Source organism: Cupressus sempervirens, chromosome 7, assembly GCF_028749045.1.
Source record: "Cupressus sempervirens isolate cs-2001-9-10 chromosome 7, ASM2874904v1, whole genome shotgun sequence".
In the NCBI taxonomy this organism is placed as follows: Eukaryota; Viridiplantae; Streptophyta; class Pinopsida; order Cupressales; family Cupressaceae; genus Cupressus; species Cupressus sempervirens.
In genome coordinates this window covers 841,483,004-841,496,407 of record NC_143124.1, presented here as the reverse complement: position 1 = coordinate 841,496,407, position 13,404 = coordinate 841,483,004, and positions in this window count along the sequence as shown.

Below are 13,404 nucleotides of genomic sequence, written 5' to 3'. Positions count from 1 at the left end.
CAATTAGAGGCAGTAATAAATAGGTGGTGAGCAGTGGTCAGCTAAGCCAATGACTTGTTTATTTGTCTCATCTTTTAATCAATTTCTATATGTAGTACGCTTGGCCCATACAACTTTTATATAGTAGTTAGCTTGCTTACTACTAGTGAACGAACTTGGTAGATGAAAGGTATAAGTTTTTGGAATAAGGTAAAACAAAGGCTTATAGGGACTTCAAACCTAATAAGTAGCAGGTTACAAAATTAGAGCAATGAAGTCCAAAAGTAGATCTATGTTGGACAACATATGAGCCTTCATAATATCCAGAAAACTAGCCAAAAAAGAGCTAGCGGAAAAACAAAAGACCAATGACCATAACCAGACAAAAAACCAAAAAATCACCAAGATGAGACAGAGACATTGAAACTAGACTAACTCCTTAAGAGCCTTAGTTACCTAAAGGTTGCCTTCTACCTATTCGCTTTGCTCCTCATCCTTTTTCATGGGCCCTCAATAGCCTCCTCATGTTGATTTGTATCCATGTTGCTCAAATCCACATTAAGCTCGATGCTTATGCCAATCATGAGCTTTTGGATGGAGTCATGGATTCCGCTGTCACTATCTTGGACAATTTTCTTGATTTTGCCTTCAATCTCCTTCAATTGGCTCAGTATGAGCTCTTCCTTCTTTTCCTCATCTCCACTTCTTTCTGCAATCCCTTTTCCAACATATCCACCGTATTTTTAATAGAATTGATTTCGTTGTAAACCCTATTGTCAATGACAATAGTAAGCTTCGCTTTCTCCTTAACTTTGGTGATAATGTTCCTAGCATCCAGGGTCGGAATGGAATCAAGGTCTCCAGAACCCTTAGTATCCTTAATTGAAGGCACCTTCTCAGATTCAAACTCAGAGCATCCAACAATATTCATGTCAGGGGTGTCCTTCCTACTATCATTTTTGTTGTTTTTGTTGACCTGGGTTGGATTTTCCTCGCTAATCTCTTGGGCATCTTTCATATTTTGGCAATAGAGGGGGATTTTTTATTTTGACAGGAGTCTTCTCATGCTCATCCCCTGTTTCCATCCCATCCCCATTGCCGCCCCACAAACCCATGGAAGCCCTATCATCTTGGGTGTTCGCCAAGGTGGCATCTTCCTCATCCCCCATACCCCATCTTCATCCTAGTGTCTTCACTCTCCATACAAATTTTCCCTTTCATAGAAGCAAGGGATTTGCCTTTACTCCTAGACCCACTTTCCTTTTTGGTTTTCAGGCTCACATTAGGGGTTTTAGCTTTACAATATACATCAAAGAGAAGGATAACGCCTTCATGGAGGATGGGACAAAAAGCTATTTTCCTATGGTTTATAACACTCCCATTTAGGGATTTCATATAAGATAGGGGAAACAAATTTTATTACCATATAAAAAATGATTAAGGAAAATGAAATTAATAAATGAACCCACTTCTTCCTACCCTCTAGGGTAAAGTAAGCCCTAACACAACTTAGGACACATCTCAATATAGGCTTAATCTACTTATTGGAAAAGAAATTGCTCACCATAACCAACGCTTATTTTTGCAAAGCCTCTTAAGTAGTCTTTCTTTCTTTGAAGAACTTCCATCCATTGTTTGACAACCCAAAAATTTCAGAAATGAATTGGGTATTAAGAGGGAAGGAAACACCATACATGATCACATTATAGTCCTTCCACCCTTGAAAATCTCCACCATTGCTTCAAGGTCGAAGCCATGAAGCCTTTCAAGATAAGTGGTAATTCCTCCCATCTCCAACTATCCCTAAACCTTCGGCATGCACTTCCATTCTTCATAGTTGTTTGACTCTTGTCTTTTTTTCTTGCCACCCATGATTTTGCCCTCACTATGAACACCCACAAAATTTGGAAATTAGATATATCTGAATGAAACTAAAAATAAGGAAAGCGACACTTAAAAAAGCCCAAAAAATGTATCGATCTTTAATGCTCTTTATGACAAGAGTCCCTTACATTAACTTATAATAATAATTGTACAACTTTAATGTGTTCATCATATTTATTTAATTACCAATGAGGCAACGTGCCATGACCTCTTTAATTCTCTCTTTTAATAAGAGATCCTTTACAAGATTATCTTGCCAAAAATCATCTTTTCTGCTTGTAAACCCAAGTTGGTGATGCACTTTGCACAAGAATTAGCTTCTCTGTACGTATGGGAAATGATGACTTTCTCAAAAGAGTTTAAGATTGATCTTGCCTCTTTTATGATCGTTTTGATAGTTCATGTAGGCATGGTTTTCCCATTTAGGCAATTAAAAATATTTTTTGAATGACCCTTGACCCATACATTATTACAATTAACACAATTAGGTCCCCTTTTGCTTCGACCATGTGGTTGGATTGAGTGCCAAATGGACATGCAACAATAGTAACACAATTACCATTCGAATCACTTAATATTCCCTCACAACCAGCATCACCAAGGTTTCCTTTGGCCGCACCATCAACATTGACTTTAAACCATCCATTTGATGGACTAAGCCAAACTACAATCTCTCTTATATTATGTTTTATGTTCTCGGAGTTAAAATCACAGAGTAACATGCAATCCTGTGAAAAGCCTTCATTATTAATTTTAGTGTTCTTTCTGATGAGAAGAAAACTTTCCTTAATTCCTCTAATAACCCTTGCTAGTTATGATTAAAGAATTCAAATCTGGACTAGAAGAATTTTGTCAAATAGTTGGCAGTTAACTGGGATATGAAGGTCTGGTATTTCTGTTTGATCTAAGACTCTAGGAGTAATCCCACAATCACTCATTAAGACATAAATAAGAGAATACAATTGAACCCAAATACTATACCTTTACCATTTGCTATTATAACAGTAAGGACTAATGCAAAACTTGATGAAGAAAACAATCGTATGAACTGGACAGTTTCTTACAAATGGATAAGTTCAGACTCATGAATGTAACACTTTACTCAATCATAGTTCAAAACATTGTAACTATAAGTTTGTTCACTTACATGTGATAATGGTGAGATAGATACGATGACTTGGACCTAGGTGTTTACAGAAGAAATCAGATTGTTCACATGACCTTGTAATCTGCAATGTTGCCGCTGAGATGGTCATAATTGAGACCCTCTATCCTTGGCATGGAGTCTAGATAGCTACTCTGTTAGGAACCTGTGTGTTCCTTCTGTTTATTTTGTTACAGTAGAGTTGTTGGACGCATATGCTTTGTAAGTCGTCCCGTGAGTTTATTTTATTATCCCACATGCATAGGTAGTATTACTTTTCTAGATCGTACCTAGTATATAAGAATAGGTTGAGGCCCTTGATGGGCACGGACGAATTTATTGTATTGAGCTTGCTCAAAGGAGGTTACCCCCTCGAAGTGGCCTGCGATCAGTAGATTTATTCTGAGTTCTTCTATCACTTTGTATTCTGTTATTTCGAGCATTCTCACGGTATTGCTATAAGGAGGTTCTTCTCATCTGGTATCAGAGCACTCTCTTGGGCTCGCTGGGTGGAAATTACATCAAATTTTTTTTTCTGTCATGGCCTTCAGGTTCCTCTCACTTCTAATATCTCTTGTTATTGCAATAACTCTTTTTCGTTGCTCTGTTTGTGAGTGAATTTTTCTAAGTCGACTGTTCAAAAAAAAAAAAAAAAAAAAAAAAAAAAAAAAATCAACCTTGTTTTATGGTTGTTACGCGTACAGGAGCAAAAATCATGGAAGAAGAAATTGCATCCCTCAAAACCAGACTTCAAGATCTGGATGACAAAATTCTGGGTCTTAACTTTCAGCAGTCAGCCATGAGCCGAAACCATTCAGGAGATACTGGGTCCTCTTCTGGCAATTTCCGTGGACCAAAGCTTGATTTTCCACGCTTCGATGGTTCTGATCCGACTGGATGGATCTATAGGGCCGAGCAGTATTTCAGCTTGCATAATACTTTGGATAACCACAAAGTCTCCCTTGCATCTTTTCATTTGGAACATGAAGCTCTTCAATGGTTCCGTTGGTACATCAAGGCTAATGTAGGCCCAACGTGGAGCGAATTGTGCACCCTCATTTTGGAGCGCTTTGGCCCTAGTTCCTTTGATGATTTCACAGGAGCACTCACTAAACTGCGTCAAACAGGCACTGTAAGAGAATACCAGACAGAGTTTGAAAAATTAGCTAATCACACAGAGGGCTTGTCTGATGAATTCTTCCGTAGTTGTTTTGTCAGTGGTCTGAAGGATGCACTTCGCTCAGAAGTCAAAATGTTTCGACCTACTACAATGATGGAAGCCCTTGGGTTGGCTAAGTTAGCGGAAGACAAGATTAGTGCTCTACAACGCTCCAGATCTAATTTTGTTCCATTCAGAAATACAGGTTCTCACAACCCTCCAGCCATACCAGCTCCCAGAACTACTCCGATCAAGCACTTGTCTGAAACAGAGATGCGGGTTAGGCGAGACAAAGGGCTTTGTTATAATTGTGATGAGAAATGGTCTCGGGGCCATAGATGTGTTCAGCAAAAGCTCTATCTCTTGGATGTGGATTCTCCACCGGAACTGGAAGAATATGTAGATGCTCAGGAATCAGTGGATGCTGAGGTTGAGCCTCACCAGCCTGAACCTCCTTCCCCAGAAGCTCCACCAGAGATATCTGTCCATGCTTTGGCAGGAGTCACTACTCCACAAACCATGCGGGTCCAGGGTTTCTTCAAGAAGATCCCTCTTACTATACTCATTGATTCTGGTAGCACTCATAACTTCATTGATCCACGAATAGCCAAACAGGCTGATTGCTTTATCCATCCCTGCTCTAGCTTTGAAGTCATGATTGCCAATGGGGGCACTTTACCTTGTAAAGGGAAATGTCGCAATGTGCGTCTCTCTATTGGAGCTTATAACATGCGCTCTGACATGTTTGCCTTACCCTTAGGTGGTTGTGATGTGGTTTTGGGTGCCCAATGGTTACGCACTCTTGGCCCCATTCTCTGGGATTTTGCTGAACTTTGGATGCAGTTTTCAGCCGAGGGGCACCAACACACTTTGAAAGGCTTACAACCAGGGTCTCTCAGCATCATCAGTTCACACCGTATGGAAAAACTTCTTAAGAAGAATTCACATGGTGTCATCGCTCAGCTCCATTCCATTCAGATGCAGCCATCAGCAGTCTCTAGCACTCCTGCCGATCTCCAACACATTTTGGACAAGTATTCTGGTATATTTGCTGAACCTGTGGGATTACCTCCTTCTCGTCCAGAGGACCACCGTATTCAGCTCCTTCCTGGCAGTGTTCCGCCCAACATCAGGCCCTACCGCTACCCATTTCATCAGAAGACCGAAATCGAGATACTTGTCCGTGACTTACTGAAGCAAGGTATTATTCGCCCTAGTACCAGTTCCTTTTCTTCTCCAGTTCTGCTTGTTCGCAAAAAAGATGGGTCATGGCGACTCTGCATTGATTTCCGAGCACTTAATCATCTCACTATAAAGGACAAGTTTCCCATTCCAGTTGTTGATGAACTTCTTGATGAACTTCATGGGGCTCATTTTTTCTCCAAGTTAGATCTTCGTTCTGGGTATCATCAAATTCGGGTTAATGAGGAGGATATACCTAAAACTGCCTTTCGCACACATGATGGTCACTATGAATTTTTAGTCATGCCCTTTGGCCTCACGAATGCTCCTTCAACATTTCAGGCAGTGATGAATAACATATTTCGACCATACCTCCGGAAATTCATTCTGGTCTTCTTTGATGATATCCTCATATATAGCAAAACTTGGGCTGAGCATCTCCATCATCTGGAGCTTGTCTTGCAACTTCTCTCTGATCATCAACTCTGTGCAAAACTATCTAAATGTGTGTTTGGCCAGGAGGAAGTGGAGTATCTCGGGCATATTGTTGCCCACCATGGAGTGCGGGTGGATCCTACAAAAATAGATGCCATGAAAACTTGGCCGCATCCTAAAACTCTCAAGAGCCTTCGGGGTTTTTTGGGGTTGACTGGCTACTACCGCAAGTTTGTCAAAGATTACGGGAAAATTGCAGCACCATTGACTGCTCTGTTAAAAAAGGATGCCTTCTCCTGGACCCCTGTTGCTGAGACTGCATTTGAACAACTGAAACAGGCTATGTGCAGTACACCTGTTCTCGCGATGCCAGATTTTTCCAAACCCTTCACTATTGAGAGTGATGCTTGCGGCAATGGATTGGGTGCTGTTCTCCTGCAAGATGACCATCCTATTGCGTTCACTAGCAAAGCCCTCTCTGGTAAGAATCTAGCCCTCTCTACTTATGAAAAAGAAATGATGGCTATTTTGCATGCTGTACAGAAGTGGCGGCCATACCTCTTAGGGAGTCATTTTTGCATCAGAACCGATCACCAAAGTCTGAAATACTTCCTGGAACAACGGGTATCCTCTCCTACACAACAGAAATGGGTCAGCAAACTCATGGGGTATGATTATGAGATCACCTACAAGAAGGGTAAGGAGAATATTGTGGCAGATGCTCTTTCTCGCACATTTGATAATCAAGCTTCCCTTTCCGCTATTTCTAAGCCCATTCCCAATTGGTTAGCTTCTGTTCAGCAGGGCTATGACAGTGACTCTTCTTTATCTCAAATCATTCACCAGCTAGCCAATAATCCTTCTGCTATACCACATTACTCTTGGGATGGTGCTTCTCTTCGATACAAGGGTCGGCTAGTGCTTCCTCAGAACCCAGCTCTACATCAGGCTATTTTTTATGAACTCCATGCTTCTCCTTCAGCAGGGCACTCAGGCTTCCTCAAAACTTATGAGCGAGCAAGGAGAAACTTCTTTTGGAAAGGGATGAAACAGACGATTCAACAGATGGTGGCTGAATGTGATACTTGCCAACGCCACAAGGGTGAAACGACCCTCCTTCCTGGCTTGCTCGAACCATTGCCCATCCCTACACGGATTTGGACTGATATTTCTATGGATTTCATTGAAGGGCTTCCTAAATCCGGTGGCAAGACAGTGATCTTGGTTGTGGTTGATCGTCTCTCGAAATATAGTCATTTTTGTGCCCTCAGCCACCCCTATACTGCCTCCTCTGTTGCACAAATCTTCATGGACCAGATATTTCGTCTTCATGGACTCCCTTCTTCCATTGTCTCTGATCGTGATGCAACTTTTACCAGTCATTTTTGGACTGAACTGTTTCAGAAAACTGGCACCAAACTGAAGATGAGTTCGGGCTATCACCCACAAACTGATGGTCAAACGGAAATTGTCAATAAATGCTTGGAAACTTATCTTCGTTGCTTCACTTCCGAACAGCAACATCAGTGGGCCAAGTGGCTCCCTTTAGCTGAATGGTGGTACAATACCTCTTACCACACTGCCTCTAAAATGACTCCATATGAAGCAGTCTATGGTCAGGCACCTCCAGTGCTCCTTCCCTACACTCCCAATAGCTCACCAGTCCAGGTAGTTGACATAGTTCTCCGCAGCAGGGATCAGATTCTTCGTACCTTACAGGATAATCTTCACATGGCCCGTAATCGGATGAAACAGCAAGAAGATCAACACCGTTCTGAGCGCTCATTTCAAGTTGGGGATATGGTTTTTCTTCGTCTACAGCCATACAAACAATCCTCCCTAAAGCTGAAAGGGCGTCATAAGCTGGCCCCAAAATTTTATGGGCCTTATCAGGTTCTGCAGAAGATTGGTTCAGTTGCTTATAAACTGGAACTTCCTCCTTCTTCCCGCATTCATCCAGTCTTTCATGTTTCTTGTCTAAAGAAAGTTCTGGGTACCACTGTCAGAGCACAAACTACTCTCCCTGAAATGGATACGGAAGGATCCATTATCCTGGAGCCGGTGGCAATCATTGACCAGCGCACTCGCCAGCTTCGCTCTCGCTCCATCTCTGAGGTCTTGATTCAGTGGCATGGCATGCAACCAGAGGATACTACCTGGGAACCCCTTCTTCAGATTCAACAACAATTTCCACACCTTAAGCTTTGAGGACAAAGCTTTTTTCTAAGGGAGAGGGGATGTTAGGTACCTGTGTGTTCCTTCTGTTTATTTTGTTACAGTAGAGTTGTTGGACGCATATGCTTTGTAAGTCGTCCCGTGAGTTTATTTTACTATCCCACATGCATAGGTAGTATTACTTTTCTAGATCGTACCTAGTATATAAGAATAGGTTGAGGCCCTTGATGGGCACGGACGAATTTATTGTATTGAGCTTGCTCAAAGGAGGTTACCCCCTCGAAGTGGCCTGCGATCAGTAGATTTATTCTGAGTTCTGCTATCACTTTGTATTCTGTTATTTCGAGCATTCTCACGGTATTGCTATAAGGAGGTTCTTCTCATACTCCCGTAGATTGCATAAACCTCGTGACCACTACTGATACTGGTGAGACTCTTGTAGCATGTTAATCTCAACTCGTAGGTTGCAACAACGTGAATACCTTAATCGACCTTCAAGGGCGAGAGGAGAAGAATGTTGGATATTGGGAGAATGTGTGGGTGATGTTTAGACTGAGCTTTTCTCCTAAGGGTATCTTACTCTATTGTATGTTATCTTTCGATTGTTGTTGGAAAACCACACCAACCCACGCCTTCCAGTTCTGCCCCTCTAATCCCTTAGCTGACATAGCTACTTCTTATCATCTACAGAAGAAAAAACAATATGTCTGAATACTATTCTTACTGTATGCTTCAACCAATAACATACTTCCAACCCTGAAAACAATGTCACAGGTCTCCTTGCCAATTTCTGCCAAAAACTGCCTTTTGAATCCAAATGAGGTATTGGGGTGACGTCAGACTTCCTCACACAACTCGAGGGGTTTTTTCCTCAGAGTTACCAGTCACATTAAAGCAACAAGCTAAAACAAACTTCAATATTTATCATATTCATCCATTGTGAATCCCAATGCAGAAGGCTTCCTTTTATCACCTCGAAATGTGGGGAGACAAACAACTGAACAATGTGGGATAAAAGACTATTTCGTCTTTTAGTCACTTAAGTCAGTTTGTCCTAAAGTGACTTTTAAATAATGAAGTACTTTACATTACAGTCCAATAAAATAAAGTGACTAAAACCTTAGGATTTCCCATTTAAATCTCCTCAACTGAAACCCAAACTTTTGTGACTTGTTGGCATCCTAAACCATATGCTGTTAGCCTATCCGGATGGAAAGATAGACTAACTAGGCACCATTAAGGCCAACATGGAGAAGGGGACATTATAGTCCTCCTTTCCTGGGATTGCTTGCCCTCAAGCAATCTCAATGCCAAATGCTGTAAGATTGACTCACTTTCCCAAGTAGCATCCTCATAAGGTAAATCCTTTCAGTGAATCAGATATTCCATGATGGACCTGTTACACAACTTCCTCTCTCTAACCTCTATCAACTTTGCCAACACTAATACAAGCTTCCCTTCCTCATCAAGCAGAGGTAACTCCATGGATGGTACTATATGCTGACCAATTGGCTTCTTTAGGCATGAAACATGGAACATGTTATGAATTCTACTGCCCTCAAGTAAATCTAACTCATAGCTAACCTCACCAACCCTCCTAGTAATGTGATATGGACCAAAAAATCTGGGTTGAAGTTTTTGAGACCCACTCTTCTTCAAAGAACTCTGCCTGTATGGTTGGAGACATAGATAAACCACGTCACCCAACTCAAAACTCCTCTCAGTTCGACGATAATCAACGTACATCTTTTTCTGATTCTAGGCCTGTAGAATGTTCTCTCGAAGAGATCTAAGGATATCCTATTGACCCTGTATCCAATCCCTTGCTAGAGGTGCCCTACTGTCCTGCAAAGCCAAGTTTATGAATGACAGGGTTTTGCTTCCATAGATAGCACAAAATGGAGACAACTAAATGGACATGTGGTAGGAAGAGTTGTAACAACACTCTCCTAAATACAACCACTTAACCCAGGCTCTCTATTGTCCTACTACATAGCTCCAAAGATAACCTTCCACCCATTTGTTAACTATCTCAATCTGTCCATCCATCTAAGGGTGATAACTCATGTTGGGTGTCAATTCTATACTAGTCAATTTGAACAATTCTTGCCAGAAAGTGCTAAGGAACTTGCTATCTTTGTTGCTCACAATGGTGCGAGGAAAACTGTGCAAACAAAAAACCTCTCAAAAGAATAATTTAGCTATTTGCGAGGCTGACCAATTTACAGCTATGGCAAAGAAGTGAGCGAACTTTGTTAATCTATCCACCACCACAAAAATAGAATCCTTTCCCTACACCTTAGGCAACCTTGTAATGAAATCCATGGAAATATTCTTCCATTTCTGTACCAGAATGGGGAGAGGTTGTAATAACCCAACTGGAAACTCATGCTCTGACTTGTACTACTGACAAGTTCGACATTGCTTGATATGCTAGAGGACATCGTCCTTGAGGACCTTCCATGAAAATATTTTCTTGACCTGTTTGTAGGTTTTGAAGAATCCTAGGTGATCAGATGATGGGGCATCATGTAGAGTTTCCATAATTTTTCCTTTGAGTTTAGACCCTAGTACAAGGTAAATCCGATCCTTGTAGAAAATCACATCATCCATTACCTTATACCTACTGTCATGAAGTTGTCCATTCATAATCTGGCATGCTTGAGTATTCTTAGAATACTCAACCAACAACTGAGACTTCCAATCTGCTGAAATCTTAGATATAGCACAACATTTTGCTATTGAGGGTCTCTTAGAAAGTGCATCAAGAACTACATTGTTCTTACCTTTGACATACTTAATATCAAAATCATATGCTTGAATCTTGCTAACCCACTTTTGTTGTTTCTCATTAAGATCCTTTTGTTCTAGGAAGTAGCGCAAACTATTGTGATCTGTCTTAACTGTGAATTTGCCCCCCACTAGGTATTGTTTGACCTTGGCTAGAGCATGCATAATAGCCAACATCTCCTTATCATAAGTGGAGTACAATCTCTCACCATCCTTGAGCTTCCTACTCTCATAAGCAATCAGATGCCTATCCTGCATGAGCATCACACCAATAACACTCCCTGAAGCATCACACTCTAGAACAAATGATTGAGAGAAATCTAGTAGTGCCAAGATTAGGCATGTGTTCATCACTTGTTTGAGCCTATCAAAGGTCTCCTCTGCCTCAGGTGTCCATCTTAAAGCTCCTTTCCATGTGAGGTTGGTGAGGGGAGCCACTATCTAAAAGAAACCCTTGGCGAACCTCCTATAGTAAGAGCAAAGACCCATGAAGCCTGGCAAGTTTGATACATTCCTCGGTGGTGGCCAATCTAGGATTGTCAAAATCTTTTCTTGATGCACCTTTACCCATCTGCACCAATCACGTGACCAAGGTAGAGGATCTCAATCAATCTGAACTCACATTTGGACTCTTTTGCAAACAAAGAGTGCTCCTCCATGATACTAAGTACCTTATCTAGATGCTACAAGTGCTCTTCCCAAGTTCTGTTGAAAATCAATATGTCATCAAAAAATACTAATATGCTCTTCCCCAACTACTTTCAAAAGATGTGGTTCATATTGACTGAAATGTAACTGGTGCATTAGTGAGTCCAAATGGCATAACCAAGAACTCATAGAGACCATAGTGACATTGCAAAGCTGTCTTATGCACATCCTCCTTAGGAACTCGTATCTAATGGTACCCTGATCTGAGATCTATCTTTGAGAAGTAAACTTCCCCATGTAACTCATCAATGCAAGGGATTGGGTACCTATTCTTGATGGTTCTCTTGTTGAGGGCACGATAATCAATACACATGTGTAGAGTGACATCCTTCTTCTTCACTAATACAATTGAAGAAACAAAGGGGTTGGAGCTAGGCATGATGTGTCCCATGTCTAGAAGCTCCTTAATCGTCTTTTCTATTTCCTCCTTATAGTGCTTGGGATGATGATAAAGTGTCATAATGACAGGTTTGGCACCCTCCTCCAACTTAATAATATGCTCAAACCCTCTGTCTAGGGGAATACCTGGAGGTATGTCCTCAAAAACCCTCTGGTGCTTATCAAGCACTAGGTAAATATCAATGTGAAGCTGTTGTGCTGAGTCTAAGGTAGCCTTAGAGGAAATGAAATAGTGTGTTGCCCACTCCATGTCATCATGCCTCATAATGGCTTCCATCCCATGGGCTGAAATCAACATGGGCTCCCCTTTCAGCATAGCCTTGAGGATCACCTGTCAGCAATCCCGTACGAACTCCAACTGCATCTTCTCATGATCAACCATATATCTGCCTATGGTCTATAGCCACTGTCTCTCCAACATGGCATCTAGTCCATCTAAATCCACCACATAAAAATCTTCCTTAAGAAGGAAATCATCAAAATGAATTAGAAGTCCTGACACCTTCCCTGTGCATTTCAATCTCTCACCTCCTGCCACTCTAACCTCAAACTCAAGTATGTCGTCAATCTATAACCTCCTCTTGGTAACCCATCATGAGCTTATGAAGTAATGTGAAGCACCTGCATCCAAGAGACATAAAATGCGTTGTCCTCTAATAATTCCTTTCAAATGAAAGGGGTGTCTCGTGGGATCGCTAGAAGGTGATGCTATGATAGGAGGTTGCCCCTGGGTACCTTCCTTTTTCCTCCCTCTAGGTGGTCGATTCTTGTTCTCCTCCTCATCACATCCATCAACATCACTTCCCGCCAGCTACTTCTCCTCCTCCTCCTCAAGAACCTTCACATAATGTATCTTGCCTTTGCCAAGGCATCTAGGATTTGGTGTCCATGGCTCTCTGCAAGTGAAGCATAGCTTCTTCCTCCTAAGTTCATTCCATAATGCTATTTTTTGTTCTTTTGGAAAGAAGTGGTCCCCTTATACATCTTCTTAGGAGGCTGTAATATCGAAGAGGGTGACTCTAGATCATGTACGATCTTAATAACATCATCTAGAGTGTTTGGTTTAAGTACCTTAACCAAACCTCTATATATATCCTATAAACCCTCGGTGAACAACATTACGTTACACTATTCTATCATGTCAGGAACAATCACCGAGATCCATTGAAACTCCTCAATAAAATCATCTAGAGATCTGCACTATCATAGTTATGCCAAATCCCTATAATAGACCTCTATATCCTTCCTATCAAAGCAAGTAATCAGCTTAGAGCTGAAAGTATCATATGATGTAATGAGATCATGATCCTGAGTAACCAACCCTTGGTGCCACCAATCATAAATTGCTCCTAAGTGCATCTTAGCAAATCTAATGGCTTTCGTCTCTAACATAGTTTTAAGTGTTAGGTATGTGTCTAGCTTGTGAATCCAAGCTCTCACAGATGTTTTACTGCTGACATCAAAAGTAGAGAGAGATAATTTGTTCATAGCATGCTTTAAGTCCCTATTTGGTTCTCTAGGCCTCCTATCCGGTTGTTGTCTATTTGAC